The sequence below is a fragment of the Dipodomys merriami genome, unplaced genomic scaffold (genome assembly GCF_024711535.1).
Source record: "Dipodomys merriami isolate MVZ:Mamm:240054 unplaced genomic scaffold, mDipMer1.0.p SCAF_7, whole genome shotgun sequence".
In the NCBI taxonomy this organism is placed as follows: Eukaryota; Metazoa; Chordata; class Mammalia; order Rodentia; family Heteromyidae; genus Dipodomys; species Dipodomys merriami.
This window is the reverse complement of record NW_027206290.1, coordinates 29170951-29185801: the sequence shown is the minus strand read 5'-3', so window position 1 is coordinate 29185801 and position 14851 is coordinate 29170951.

Below are 14851 nucleotides of genomic sequence, written 5' to 3'. Positions count from 1 at the left end.
GGCATAGCCAGAAGATCAGAGGCTGAGAAGGACATTGGTAAGTAAGAGTAGAGAGTGAACTGAAGAAAGCGTTGGGCTGCTGGATATTCCCTACAGCAACCAGAAAGAAAATAGCCCTGCTAATGCCCTGTTTTAGGACTTCTGACTTCCAGACTCTACAGTGGTCAGGAAACCTGTGTTGTTTTAAGCTCCTGCCTTTGTACAATTAAAATGATAGAGGCATGGTGAATTTTATAGTATCTATGGGAAAGAGACATCTAAGGTTCTGCAGACACTGAGACACATGGGCAGAAGAGAGAGTGGGCCTGGAATCACCAGGACTGAGGAGGCACCTGGTACCATGAGGACGGAACATGGAGTATGGAATGAAAAGAGTTCCCCGGAAAGAACTCAAGCAAACCACAATCTTCTGAAATGGATGCTAATAAAATGAAATGGTATGCAGCTCTTAGGGAGGGCATGGGGGAGATAAGGAAGGTGAGGGAACACCATTGGAAGAAAATATTTTAACTATTGGGTTTGGTTAATAGTGTTAAATACTACGAAAAGAAAGTATATAAGCAAGTTTAGATAAATAAGTCTTCTATACAACGGTTAGGAACCAATAGGGGAATATTTAATAAGGAAAGAAAGTGAACACTGAATGAATAAACTGAACAAATGAACAAGCTAGCTTGAGTGGAATTAGACAGCGGTCACTGGTCACTGCAGATGCTTTTCTGGAGGGACAGAGGTAGGGATGAATGCAAAGTAAATGCAGAATGATCTCTTAGAAATGAGAATAAATCATTTCTCTAGTCTGAACTCAAAGTACTTTTCATGGCGATTACAGATTGTGTAAAATTTGATGCATGTTAATAATGAACAAGTGATTTATGGAGGTTTCTAATTTAAATATGAAAGAAACTTGCTAATTTATAAGAAGGAAAAGCAGTAAAATTGAGAGTAAAAGTCTCAAAATAATGGGATATTTTAAATTAGTTAATAATGTTAACAATTGCATTAAAACGTCCTATGTCTAACAAAAGATGCAGAAATAAAAATACCTCAAACCATACAGACCAAAACCAAAATGAAGCCAGAGGTTTACTAATCACAAAAAAACTTAAAATAATAGGAAAAAAACAAAGAGTGGGTAACAACGTTCTACAAAAAATGTACTCATTACTTTAGTCATGTAACTGTAACCCCTCTGTACAGCATCTTTACAATAAAATAAAATTTAAAAAAAGGGTAAAATATAATTTTTGGTAAATTAATAGTGAAATTATTGGCTCAACACTGTGAGGTGAACATGATAATCACTACATTACAGAAACCAGCTTAGCTCAACAGAAATGATCAAAATAAAATAATATTTAAAAAGGTTGAAAGTATTCAACATATTCAGTTCATCAAATACGTCTTTTATGTCCAGGAACTTCATCCAATAAAGAAAGTTTAAACATTGAGAAAGAGAAGGCGCAAGTGTCATCGATTTATTATTTAACTCACATTGAAATGTGATTAACTACATCTCTACCACATCATAATCTTGGTAATGCAAATTTTACAAGTTGTTTCATGTGGGAGAATGTCTTACATATTGAGCCATAAACTAAAGGAAATTATGTAAAAGATAAGCAAATGACTTAAAGAGGGGTGATTTTGTTTACATGCAGCTAGCTAAGAGAGCATACATTTTATTTATTTGGATGTGGTGGGGGAGAGGAGGAATGAGAAAGACACTACTAATGTATGTATGTATTCATATTGGAAAGTGTGCATGATCTATACGGTATAATTTGGTGTAACCAAATTTTCTGTTATTAACATAACATTTTCAAAATATTGTATTTGATTGAGCCACATATTTATGTATTATGTAAAAGAGAAAGTAAGCTGTGAAATATAGCACCAAACATCAGAGATTAAATTAGTTAGTTCTGTAATTCCAGTAAAATGCACACAGGAGAAATGAGATGGAAGCATTTATGGAGGTGAATGATAATGGGAGGCTGTTGTCAGTGTGCTCAGGAAGCCCCAAAGCAAAGCTAAAGAGAAGATTTAGATGCTTTCTCGCATGAAAGGATAAGAGGAGTAATCAAAAGTTGTTCTTCAACCCCATGACAAACTAGGCATTTTCATTAAATCCTTCCTGAGATAATTATAACTTGTAAATAGATAAACTGGAATAATGATGATTGAACTGCAAGTGTCACCTAGATGAGCAACAACAATGTCTGAGAAGATAAGCTTGAGTGAATTTGGGTCACTGGGTCAAAGATCATCACTTGTATGAAAACAAAACCAAAATGCATCATATTAAACTGAGAAGGGCACATATGTAGACTAATGTAGACTCTTTTCTACAAAAGTCAGATTGTGTCTTTTTTAAGACTTAGTCACATACTAAATCTAATAACTGCTTGTGGTTAATATTCTATCATTAGAATGCCAATAACGTCTTTTGCTATTTAACAAAGCAGCTTATGAATATGGTGCATCTTGATCAATGTCACCCTTTCAAGTCGCTCACCCATCCCTCCTTTACTTATCTTTCCCTCACTCTTTGTAATTTTGTAAGATATACATTGAATTCTTGACTCCATTCTCACCCCTTTTGTCCTCTTCATTTGTGTACCCTTTCCCCTTGATGCCACTCATTTTGAGTACTCCCTTCCTGGTGTTTATTTTGTTGAACATTGACTTTGCTTTTCTAAGGAAAATACTGATAATTCTTTAATCCACAATTTTCAAATTCTTACAAGAGCATTCTCATGATGACTGAATCTAATGTAATCTTGCAACTATATAGTATAAGTGATACCAGTAAGACATTTATTCTGTCACTTTTAATGTCAATAAAAGTTTTCCTAGACTTAAAAAAAAAACTTTTGCAGAATAAAATATCTGTTCAGCATTAGCCTGATGGGTACAACAACGGCCTTCTTACAGGAAGAGGAGATAAGAAAATTCAGGAATGCTATGCTTATAATCCTAACTTTGAAAAAAAAGAAGAAGAAGCACACTCACAAATCATGCTTGCTCTTGAGAAAATAATGACCCCATTCTCTGACTGGGCTCATGCCTAAGGAAGCCTTTAGATAATGAGCTGTGCTGGGGTATCTGCTCAGTGCTGTCAAGAAAGGAAGGGAGAAAATGGTAAGACCGAGAGCTGTAAATCCTCTTGAATACAAGCTCTGATCTTTAAACTAGGTCAGATCTATTATTTCAATTTAAAATAAAGACAGCTCGAGAACTAGAACTTTTCTGGAACAATGTTGTGTTAGAAATGTTTGGCATGTAGACACATTCCTGATAAATCCATTGATTCCTCTCCTTCGGAGAGGGCAGGTCTTGATATCTATTAGTGATGATCTTACAATGATTCATAGATATACACATGTTCCAATTCTAATATTGCTTAATGTTTTGAAATATTAGTAATGTTTATCATCTATATTTTGGGAGACAAAAGTGCTATTATAAATACCTGCACTCTAATTTAGAAAGCATTAAGAAATGAATGATTATATATACATATAAATGTAATTAAGAATACATATATATATGTTTATATATATATATATATATATATATATATAGTTAAGAACATTATTTGTTCTTACCTTACATTTTTTTTGGGGGGGGGTTCCGGTCATGGGGCCTGAACTCTGGGCCTGGGTGCTGTCCCTCAGCTCTTCAGCTCAAGGCTAGCACTCTACCACTTGAGCCACAGCGCCACTTCCAGCTTTTTTCTTTTTGCTTATATGGTGCTGAAGAATCATACCCAGGGGCTCAGGCATGCAAGGTAAGCACTCTACCACTGAGCCACCTTCCCAGCCCCCTTACCTTACATTTTTATTACAAAACACATTAGTTTATTCCCAATTATTTGAATGGAGAACTAGGCTGATCAGTATTTTTTGTTCCTGTTTTTATTCACACTACATTTTAACACATATTTTGTTTTTAATTTTTTTTTTTGTCAGTCATGGGGCCTTAACTGTGGGCCTGGATGCTGTCTCTAAGCTCTTCTTTAGGTCAAGGCTAGTGCTCTGCCACTTGAGCCACTTCTGGCTTTTTCTACTTATGTGGTGCTGAAGAATTGAACCCAGGGCCTCATGCATTCAAAGCAAGCACTCTACCACTGAGACACCTTCCCAGCCCAAACACATATTTTCATTAAAAAAATTTCTGGTCTTTCTGGACTAAAAATGTTACACCTGTATGCTCATTGGGATGCTCATCTTTCATTTTCCTAAATGACTTTGTAAAATAAACAATAATAGGACCTTTAGTGACATATGTAAGTTAGGATATTGTTTATCTCAAAGTGAAATTTCTTATGGAAATTACGACTTTAAAAGGAAGTATTGCTTAGGAATAAATCAATATGTAAGACTGCCTCTGTGTTAGTAGTACTTACAGAGTTTCTTCTGCAATGGCATCAAATTTTTCTTTCTCTGTGATATTTAATAAGATTTGCTTGGATCATCCTCCATACTCAACTAATTAGTTAAAGACATAGTGCTTTGGGCTGGGAAGGTGGCTAAGTGGTAGAGTGCTTGCCTTGCATGCATGAGGCCCTGGGTTTGATTCTTCCACACCAAATAAGCAGAAATAGCTGGAAGTGGTGCTGTGGCTCAAGTAGTAGAGTGCTAACCTTGAGCTGAACTGCTGAGGGGCAGTGCCCTGGCCCAGAGTTCAGGTCCCATGACTGACAAAAAAAAAAAGATGTAGTGCTTCTATTTGTTCTCATAATATGATCCCATTAAGTAGTGTGAATTTGTTTTTTTTCGGGGGGGGGTGGGTCCGGTCATGGGGCCTGAACTCTGGGCCTGGGCACTGTCCCTAAACTCTTTAGCTCAAGCCTAGTGTTCTACCACTTGAGACACAGCACCACTTTCGGCTTTTTTTTCTTTTTGCTTATGTGGTGCTGAGGAATCAAACCCATGCATGCAAGGACCTCCTCATGCATGCAAGGCAAGCACTCTACCACTGAGCAACCTTCCTAGCCCCATGTAGTGTGAATTTGTGTGTGTGTGTGTGTGTGTGTGTGTGTGTGTGTGTGTGTGTATGTGTGTGTGTGATGGTCCTGATGTGTGAAGGGCTTGAACTCAGGACCTCTTAGACCCTATCCATTAGTTTGCTTTTGCTTAAGGTTAGGGCTCTACCACTAGAGCCACAGCCCCACTCCTGGCTTTTCATTAGTTAATTAAAGATAATTAGACTTTCTTCCCCAGTTAGTTTCAAATTGATATCCTCTGAGTTCAGCCTCCCAAGTAAGTTAGAATTACAAGTGTGAGCCACCAGTGCCCAGCTCTAAGTTGTGTTTTATCTTGACTAGACTCGCAAAATTTTAAGCAGCTTTGTTTTTTTCCCCATTTTTCTGATAAGATTCTAGCAATCTCTGTAACATAGATATAACCAAAATTTATTGAAGGAATGGGAAATAAAAATTAAAAAATGGAGGTATTGATAAGGAGAAATTACATAGGCTAATATGAAGTCACTTTGTCCATAGAATTAGTAATAGTTAATATTATGGTGATAAGAAAGATGTGATGATGATGTCTATACTAATGTTTATATCAACAGAATTCAGTCAAATAGGTTAAAAGAGAATATATGCCTGGATGATTTCTTGAGCTGAAGTTGGGCGAGGAGTTCTAACATCTTGTCTTAGTATTGAAACTACCAGCAAGAAGACTAATTAGCTGGATAATTACAAACTGGGTAAAAAATGTTTAAAATTTTATTCTATTGGACAGTTTTCACCATGGCACTATCAAAGCAAACTTGACACTCTGTAGTGAAACTTTAAATGCATCACCAAAAAGTGATAACAATCCTACCAATGACCCATGTATCACAGTTCACCCATTTAACACATGGTTTTCTGTAGTATTGCACAGCCTCAATTATATCAAACAGAAAAATAAAACAATTTGTAGCTAGACTTATCATTTCATCAAGTGAAATCCTTTGCTTAATTTAATTACTTTCAATTGCTTTTGTTGGAAGGCTATGGCAATCTAGTGGAGGTTGCCTGGTGCATCATTAATTCTGTATATCTTTATTACAGTGCCAACATTATTTATTCCATTTTCAATTCTCCAGGTCCTTATCTCAAGCACTGACAGCTGTTATGACCGCTGGGGCCACTTTTCTTTTATTTTTTCCCCTTGACTAAAAGGGCAAGAAACAGCTGTTAATTCTTTTTAAGTTCTAATAAGAGATTTGTTTTCAAAGACAATCCAATGTCTGCGATAGTGTCTTTTCCTATATCTTTGAGTGTCTCTTTAAAGAAATAATAACTTTCTGCTTATACAAGAAGCTGGAACTTTGCAATTGTACTTTGACCTGAGAATCAAAAATCCTCCATTGCCTTTGGGTGAAAAGCAAGTTACTCAAGCCAAAAAGCAACAACAACAACAATAAAAACAAACAACAACAACAAAACCCCAAACAATTATGAAAGAATTGGCACACGGGTTCTGAGTTGTAACATTTGAGCAGTAATGATTTCCCTGAAGAGTTTTGAGTTTCCAGTGTCCATTCATGCTCATCTTTCTTGCATTCTTGCATATATTTGTGGTGTTTGTGTCTATGATCACTTTCAGGGAACTATGATGGATAAAGATTTGACATGACACCTTCATTTTTAGAATAGCAATTTTTCTTCCAATTCCAATAAAATTCAGAGGTTTTTTTTTTTTTTAAATAAATGGAGCTTTCATGCTCCTCACATTTTTATTACATCGATTTCCTGTGCCTGCTTTCTCTTGTATGGAGGGACACTCCCTATCAATTGCAAACTGTCACTAAGCTTACAAAATATAACATTCACTTCCTCACTGAGCCCTATTCAATTAAATTCACCACATAGCAACATCATAAATAGAAAATAATGCAGAAGCAAAGACTTGGCTATTCATACTTTGAGAGTAAATCCAAAGGAGCTAGATTAAAATGATAGTGTTGAGGCATGTCTTTTCAAAAATAATCTCTGCTACTGGATGAATCTAATTCACACTTTTGGAAGAATTGCACTTAAAGATTTATGTTGTCAAAACATACAATTCAGTTTGGTAGTGCTGTATTCAAGTGTATTCCACCATTATTTCCAAAATATTTTAAACCACATACATTGGGTTTATTAACATAATTTTTCATACCAGAAATAAGGATGGAAATATATCTTTCGTGTCTCAATAGTAAGTCTGGCTAACACAGACCCAATAACTGACCAACTAGCATGCTCCTGGGATAATGAAACTCCAAGATGTGGTATATCTCTCTTCCATAATCTAGCTTCTTTGCTCTGCTTTTAGAGTTGGGGCTTTTCTAGTATGTCTTTCAATAACTATGAAAGAAAATTAATTTTTAAAACAAGGAGTGGATTTTGAGGCTTAAAGTTAATTTGTGTTATTTTCCCCACATAAGAAAAGTTGAATATATCACCTGTAAGAATTCAACACTCATAGAAATATATCTACCATCTACAGCTAGCTGATTTTCAACAACTCTGCTGACAATGTGTAATAAATTGTATTGGGAATTGGATATCCACACACAGAGGAATGAAGCTATGTGCCTATGTCCCATCAATTATGAAGAACAACTCAAAATGGTTAAAGTTTTAACAATAAAAGCTTAAATTATGAACTATTAGAAGAAAACATAGGCGATATGCTGTAAGTCATTAGAGTTGGAAAGCACTCTTTTTTGGATGAGATCCAAGTGCAAAGTGAACAAAAACTAAAATAGACAAATGGGATTACCTAAAAGTAAAAAGCTTCTGAATAATGAAGGAAATGGCCAACAGAGTACAGACACAACTTACATGATGGATAAATACTTGTAAAAATATATACATTTAATGCCAACAATGAGAAGATCAAGACTAAACTCAGGAAGGCAACTCCATTTGTAAAAGCCTCAAATTTAAAATATATAGGAATTAGGAATTAACCAAAGATGTGGAGGATCACTATTAGGAAAACTTTAAAAGTCTGAAAAAAGAAATTACAGTAGATTTAAGAAAATGGGAAAAACAAACCTTCCATGCTCTTGGATTGGAAAGATTAACATCATGAAAATTACAATACTGCCCAAAGATATCTAAAAATTCATTGCAGTACCCATCAAAATTCCAACAACATTCTTCCATTATATATAGAAAACAATCCAAAAATTCACATGGAATAAAAAAAGACCCTAAATAGCAAAAAAATGGTCCTTAACAGGAAGAAAATTATTGGAGGAATAGCATCAAATTCAAACTTCACATTTTTATTACAAATGTATAGTAATAAAAACAGCTTGGTACTGACACAAGTATACACCTGAGGATCAATAGAATAGAATGGAAGACCCAGAAATGAACCCACAGACCTAAAGCCACCTAATATTTGATACAGCAGCTAAAGACACAGTATGGAAGAAAGACTGCCTCTTCAACAAATGGTGCTGGCAGAATTGGCTATATCACTGTGCACTTTGATCCAAATGGATCAAAGAAAACCATGAAACCATGAAAATTTTACAGGAAGGTGTAGGGGAAACAGTAGGCTCTCAAGCACACGTTGAAACATCCTAAATAAAGATCTAGAATAACAAAAAATTATAGAAAGACTGGATAAATGAGGTTGCATCATATTGAAGAGTTTCTGCATGGTAAAAGACATAGCTAGCAAGATAAATAGAAAGCCGACAAAATAGGAGAAGCTGTTTGCCAGCTATGCATCAAACAAGGGCCTTATATCTAAATATACTTAGAGTTCAAAACATGAAACTCCACCAACAATAAACTGTCAAAGAAACAACAGCCCAATTATTAAATTGGCTAAAGAATTTAAAAGAGACTTCTCAAAAGAAAAAGTAAGAATGTCCAATAGACACAAGAAGAAAAGTTCAATATTTCTATCCATAAAAGAAATGCAAACCCAGCAACATTGAGATTCCACCTCACCCCAGCTACAATGGGCATTAATAAGAAAACGAAGGATAACAGATGCTGGCAAGGATGTAGCCAAAAGGGAACACTATTTCACTATTGGTGGGAATGTAAACTTGTTCATTCATTTTGGAAAGCAGTATGGAAGTTCCTTAAAAGCAATCCCACTCCTGGGTATTTATCCAAATGACCACAAACCAGCATGCACTAAAGTTACCAACACAATCATGTTCATTGCAGCATTATTTAACCGTATCTGAGATACAGATTCAACCCAGATGCCTCTCAGTAGATGAATCGATCAAGAAAATGTGGTATATATAAACAATGGAATTTATGCTTCCATCAGAAAGAATGGTACTATACCATTCATATGGAAATGGAAAGACGTAGAAAAAATTATATTAAGTGAAATAAGCCAGACCCAAAGAAACATAGGTTCCATAGTTTTCCTCATTTGTATAATAAAAGACAAAATATGCACTTGGACATGATAAATTATACAAGAATCTAGACATTCACACAGTGAAACCAATGGAGGTTATTCTTAGGAGAGGATTATAGAAGTTAAAAGATATGTGCATATGATCATATAAAATGATGTATATTGAAATGAACTCAAAGAAATGAGCTTTTATGTAATTTTTTCTCCTTTGTTGTTGTTTTTGATTTCTGTACTTTTTGTCTTGGATATGTTTATCTGATTGAAGAGGGGAAGGGGAAGTACAGAAAAGGTGGGACAAAGGGTGAATTAATTCAGCAGTGGTACTCACTAGACACTGTTGAAAATGAACTTTACAACTTGTTGGGGAGGGTAGTTGAGAGAAAAAAACTTGGAGAAAATGAGGGAAGAGGTAACACTGTTCAAAACGAAATGTTCTCATTACCTGACTTACATAACTGTAACGTCGATGTACATCACCTTTACAATAACAATAAAAAAGAAAAAAATGTAATACATATGACAAGAAATGGATAATCAGAATACAAAAGAAACCCAAAACTCAATGGCAAAATGATAGACTTATTGTTTAAAAAATTGGCTACATAACCTAATAGACTTCTCAAAGCAGTTGCCCTGGAATACATGAAAAAAATGCTTACTATTACTGATGATTACAAACAATGCAAATCAAAAGAACAATGAACTGGGTTCTGGTGGTCATGCCTGTAATCCTAAGAGGCTGAGATCTCAGGATAGCCATTCAAAGCCACCCCAGGCAGGAAAGTCTAGGAGACTCTTATCTGCAATAAAACCCACCAGAATACGGGAAGTGGTGCTGTGGCTCAAGTGGTACAGCACTCTCCTTGAGATAGAGAGCTTTGGGATGGTGCTCAGGTCCAGAGTTCAAGCCCCATGACCGACAAAAGAAAACAAAACCAAAAAAAAGAAAAGAAAATACAATGAGATATCACTTCAACAAAGTTAAAATAACTATTATCAAAAGAAGAGATATTCAGTGCTGACAAGAATGTGGAGTTAAAACAACCCTTCTGTACTGTGGAAGGAAATACAAATCAGTCATGAAGAAAAACAATATAGAGGTATCTAAAATACTTAAATATAGAACTACTATATATCCAAAGAAAACTATATCTGTATAATCTACACTCCTATGGTCATGCAACACTGTTCATCATATCCAAAATACAGAAACAATCTCTGTCCATCAGCTGGTGAAGGATCAAAGAAAATGTGGTATGTATACAAAATAGAATTCTATGTGGACAGAAATATGAAACAAATCCTGTCATTTCCTCTGTGATGAGAGTTACAGGGGGCAGGAGTATCAAGTGAACTATTGCACAATCAAACTCCGATATGGAATGTAAAAATGTTAATCTTATAGAGATGGAAAGTAGAGCAGTGGTTTTGAGAGGCAATGAAGAAGGAGGGAAAAGGTGGGGAGAGGTTGATAAATGAACAAGCAGCTATATAGGATCAAGACATTCTTGTGTGGTGTGTTTTTCCATACTGGATAATTTTAGATCACAATGATATATATATCAAAAGCTAGAGGAAAGGATTATTGCAAACCCTTATCTTAAAAATTATGAGAAATATTTGAAGAGATAGATATGTTTAATCCAATTTAAACATTACACATATAGATATTGTCTCAAAATATCACATGCTACTCTGTCAATATGTATACGTTTTAGGTTTTTATATACCAGTTTGAATAATTTTTTAATTAAAAAACAAAAATTAGATTAAATAATTTCCATGCTAAATAATTTGGAGAAATAAGTTAAAATTGATAGTGAGGAACCTGAGCTCTAAGTCACATAAGGAAAACGTATGACATGGGAACATTTAATCAATGGAAGAAAATACAAGAACTATATTTACTTCAAAATACTCAAAGCTTTAATGAGAAAGACCCTGCTGGATGTGTTTTTTTTTCTGTGTGGCACATATGCTCATTTCCTTTCATTCATTATTCTATAACATTTTAATTTTCATCTGCAATATATGGGATGTATTGTTTTATTGTTCAGTATGCTCATTTACAACTCTTTGATGAATTATGATTTTCATATTTATTTTAACAATGGTTATATACTACTCTTTTGCCTTATTCTGTGGTTTCATGTTTCCCCTTTTCCTATGTCCTACACCATTTTAACTGGTTTTGCTGTTGCTCTGAAAGTTGTTCATAGTAATGATATTTTAAATAAAATAAACATATGTATATGTGTTTACATACATTCCATATAAATCATTGACTTACAAATATGTATGATATATATACATATATACATATCAGCGGATACACAGGTGCACACACACATAAACATATGCATGTATATGTGTATTTATATAGTTTATTTAGTGGTACTAAGTTTTGAACATAGAGCTCAGTACTTCATAGGCAGGTGCTCTATTACTGAGCCTGACCTCCTGACTTGTTTGCTCTGGTTACTTTTGAAATATGGCTTTTTGTTTTGCCTAGGCTGTCCTGGATGACAGTCTCCTATACTTGTTCCCTCTTGTAACACAGATGAAAAATGAGCACAGACACCTGGAGTCAATGATTGAGATGGGCATTTTTTGTACTTTTTCCTTTCCTGGGTAAGCTGGCCTATAATTGTATTCCTAAAACTAACAATGTTTATATCCTCCTCTCAAATACATCATATACTATGCTTTGACTTTCTTCTTGCTTTCTTCAGGCTACTCCAATTTCCACTAACATGTTCACATTGATATCCTAGATAGTTTATCCCTAGAGAGTTCAGATTGTTGTGTAGCTTTAGCTGACTTCTGGGGTGTGACCTGGGAGGGAATTGTGAGGCCTATTTATTCCTATTGTATGATGGCTTCTTCTTATTCATATTTTTCATTGTCCCTGAAACTTCTTGCTATCAGCATGGCTGTCCAGGGGGAAGGAGGTTATTGTGACAGTTCCACATATGTAAGCAGCATCTGAATCAACCTCACACCTCTATCACTCTTCCTTATCCACCACCCCATTTTTAAAGCAACTCCAACAGGTTTCATTGTTTTTCATACATACAAATAAAGTATGTCAGCTATATTCATTTTCATTTGCCTATTTTGTTAGCCTTCCTTCCTTTCTGCTGATATTCATTCCCCATGTCCATTCAATCTTATTTTATTTACTGTCATTCATTTATTCACATGTCTGTTAATGGCACCAAGGGGTTTCACTATGATATTTCAGAGATGCATATATTATCATTTGCTCAGAATTACCCTCTCTGTTGCTTTCTCTTCCTCCAAGCCTCTAATCGTCTATTAATCATCTATTAATCATTGTGGTCTTAGGCTATTATCCTACTTAGTTTCACTGTATTTTAAAATTATTTTCCCTTTGATATTTTCCCCCTTCCCATTCTACTCATCCTTCTACATAGTTTCATAGTTAGATGCATGTTTTTTATATGTGTGTATATATAATATACATGCATAAGTACAGATATTATGCATATTGTATTTATATACATACAATACACATATAATATGTTTATTCATTAGTTTATGAGTGTAAGAATCTATACATATGTACATATCTAAGAATAGTTATGTCTTTTAGGTTAAACTTCCATATGTAAGTAAAAATTTACAATATTTAGCCTTTTGTGTTTGACTTCACCAAAACTCTTAAAATTGGGTAACTTGTATTTCCTGATTGGAACATGCAAGTTAGAGTATTCAATGTTTCCTTTCTTAAAAAATACCTGTTATGTAGCGGTTAATGGTAGTCACTGCTGCTCTTTGCTTTGTTGTATGTGGGCTGTTATTTTTAGGAAATATTAAATGTACTTTCACAAATACATAGTTTCATGTGTCTATTTATACGAGGGAAAATTTTATGAGGAATAAATACGATTACAACATAGAAAAGGGAATAAAGACATCAAGATAATGTTGTACAGATATAAAAGTACTTGTATGACCTTTAAACTTTAAGATATGAAGGTATATAAAATAGCCACATTCCATGCTTTGAGTTAATAATTTTCTGAGTTCCATGAAATCAAAACTTAAAAATTTTTGATGAGCCAATGATTCATTTGTATTTATATAATGTTAATAATCAGAGACAAAAGCTTAAGAAGAACCAGGACATAAACATAGCCAGGAGATAAAACTTTGATATACAGTAATCTATGGATTTTTATAATTGAGTATTCATTTTTTGAATTCAACTTAATTCCTGGATTTCTTCATAACACCAAATTGACAGTCCTGCATGGCTCATAAAAAGTTCTATTATGTAGGTTTGCACCTGAAACCAAACTTTGGTTGTATATAAGGTGTGATGAAACCCCTTTTAAGAAAAAAATAAGTAGAAATTTTCCCCACGATTGATTCTGCAGTATAAAATAAGAGATTTATATCCCTTGCTATATTTATATTTCTGATATATTGCTGCAAACCTCTTGTGGCTCTGATTAAAAATTACTTCCTTAATGTGTTTTGAAAAATTAGGGCTTACACAAATTGCAATGAAAAACAATGTTCATTTATTTCAAATTGCTCAAAATGTTATTTCTACTCAACTAATTTTATAGTAATTTTAGAGATCCATGCAATAACCATAAGTTTCACAGGCTGCCAATTTTAGCTTTAAAAATTCAGTTATGTTTTGAAGTTTGAGATTTCTCTTTTAAGAACTGGACATCACTAGTACATTTTCAGCTGTCTTTATGCTTTTCCTAACTGGTGCCTCAGTGTTCAGAGTGAACGAGGACCTACTAGAGTGCTCTGTAGACCAATGAAATGCTTTACTTCATGTCCTCTTATGAATATAGCTTTTCAAATGACATTGAACGACTGTGGATGTTTAAGAGGGAGAGAGAATGAGCCATTTTAACCTTCTTTTTTTCCCATATTATATTCACAAAACACTTTTCAATATTTTCAATAGAGCTTTTTTTTTCATTTTGCTATTCCCTTTTGCTGTTGTGCATTATTTTTTTTCCATTGTCTAAGCCTGGCTCTGATTTCAAAGTAGGGCATTCCTTTGACATAAATTACTGCATGCTAGAATGCTTTAATCTTCTCAGTCACATTTTATTGCTGTCCTGTATAAATAACACATAATAATTCTGTTTTATTAATATAGTGGTCCATCTTTATTGCCTTGTGCTTGTTAATGAAGATAGAAAATAAATGTTCCTTAGCTATAAACTAAAAGCAATTAAACAATGACAGAAAAGATCCAAGTTTTTTTTCCAAGTTTTAAACTATTAAATTGTTTTCTTTTATTGAATATATTTACACATAGAGTTTCAATTTGAGTTAATAGTTTTGGTCTGTGAACGGAATTGTGTGCATTATCATATATAGGTATACATAAAAATAAGATCATCATTTGCAAGGATAATTAAAATCCATCAATACATATTAATTTTAGAGGAAAACTCATAAGGTCA